Source organism: Globicephala melas, chromosome 4 (assembly GCF_963455315.2).
Source record: "Globicephala melas chromosome 4, mGloMel1.2, whole genome shotgun sequence".
Classification (NCBI taxonomy): Eukaryota; Metazoa; Chordata; class Mammalia; order Artiodactyla; family Delphinidae; genus Globicephala; species Globicephala melas.
The window spans coordinates 26230009-26232089 of NC_083317.1; positions in this window are offsets into that span (position 1 = coordinate 26230009).

A 2081-nucleotide genomic window follows, 5' to 3' on the forward strand; every position below is an offset into this window, starting at 1 on the left:
TCTATAAGACGTGGAAGACTCCAAGGGCAGTAGCCTGCATGGTGAACTAGCCCTGTCTCAAGAGATGGAAGGTGGAGACATGATCAGATTTATATCTTGAGGACATCAATCCATCACTCTGGCTGCATTCCCTGTTTTTCACCGCATTCTTTCCATCTTTCCCCAAATAGTCCTCATATATTATTCCAGGAGGATGAGTTGTCGCTACCTTTAGAAGAGCCATTTGCTAATTTACCAGTGACCTCATTTCAGTTCTCTTTCTCCTTGAGTTGTGTGTAGAAGTCAGCACTGCTGTAGGGAACTGGTTCACTTTCTGATACTATGTGAGCAAATTCCTCATCTCTGTGAATTTCTCAGACATTCTACCAAAGAGTTCTTGTCCAGCCTTCTTTGTTCTCTCCCTCTTCAACTCTCTAAGTACAGTAATTATAATGAAAGTAAAATCGATGACTAACATTTCTGATGTTTTGAGTTTGAGTTAATAAGTGTTCAAATACAGCTTTTAGGAAGGGGAGAATGGGCCATTCGACTGCCTGGCAGTACAAATTTTAGAGTCACCTGCATCGACATGATATTTGAAGCTATTTGTGCATAAGATTGTGGGGAAGATAGTTGAAGACAAAGCAAGAAAAGAAAAAGATGTTTCATTTAACCCACATATTAGAATTGCAACATAATATCCATCCTTTACCAGAGCTACTAAAGAATTACAATAATACCAACTGATTTTCAATTGTACCTTTAGTTTCTTCCCACCTTTCTACTATAGGAGCTAAGTTGCTAAGTATTGACAAAGAAAAGAAGTAGAGAGTTATATAATGCATTTTCTGGGTAACTGATTAATGGAAAAATCAATTATTGTTAGTTAAGCAGTATTTTATATGTTTTATTAAGGTTGAGTAGGAGTGAGGTAACATTACTGAAAGCTAACTAGTCATTGTTCAAAGATGGAATAATCTCTGGTATTGTAAAATTTACAGTTTTAATTTCCTCATATAGAGAAGAGCACAAGTGATTCTTATTCCTCAGGAAGTCTACTGCTGTGACAGCATAATTTCAACATTCAAGAAGAGAGAAAGCAGCCCTGAATCCCTCTGAAATCAAATTAAGTCAGTGGAGGGTTGTATGAAGAAATGAAAAGAAGGCAAACAGAACTTATCAAATGTGTTGTTCATGAAAATGTTTTAGAAAATTTAATATGAATGAAATTCTTGTATAAATTCACTTCTTAAATTTTATGTACACAGCATACATTTTTTTGGGGGGAATTAAGAAACACTTCAGAATGAAGAAAAAAGTTTAAAACTTTTTGTTTATTTTAATACAGCAAATAAATGTGAGGAGTTTAAAAGTCTATGTGGTTGAAAGTTACAGTGATAGTACAGCTGTGGTAGGCAGAGTAATGGCCCCCAAACAGGCTCATGCCTTAATGCCTGGAACCTGTGAATATGTTACCTTACATGGCCAAAGAATCTTTGCTGATGCGATGAAAGGAATAGGCTTTGAAATGAGGAGATTGTCCTGGATCACCTGTGGAGACTCAGTCTAATCTAATGAGTATATAAAAGTGGAGAACATTTCCAGGCTGGGTCGGAGAGACAAGACAGAAGGAGGAGAGATTTGAAGACTGGGAAGGACTCCACCCACCACTGGTGGTTTTGAAGATGGAGGAAGGGGGCTGAGAGCAAAGGAATGCAGGAAAGGGCTCTCAGCAGACAGCTAGAAAGGACATGAGGATGTCAGTCCTACAACTACAGAGAGCTGAATTCTGCTAAAAACCTGAATTACCTTGGAAATGGATCCTTTCCTAGAGACTCCAGAAAGGAACACAGCATCTGATTTTAGGTTGTTGAGACCCAGGTCAGATTCCTGATCTCCAGAACTGTAAGATAATACATTTGTATGGTTTTAAACCACTGAAATTGTTGGAACAGCAATGGAACTCTAATTCAGCAACTTTATTTGAAATATGCATAACTATTAAATAAATGGCCTTTAGTAAATCTCCCAGTCCAGACAAGTTTGTACTAAAGCCCTTAATATAACTTTTAGATGGAGCTGGCTTTTAACTTCCAGTTAAA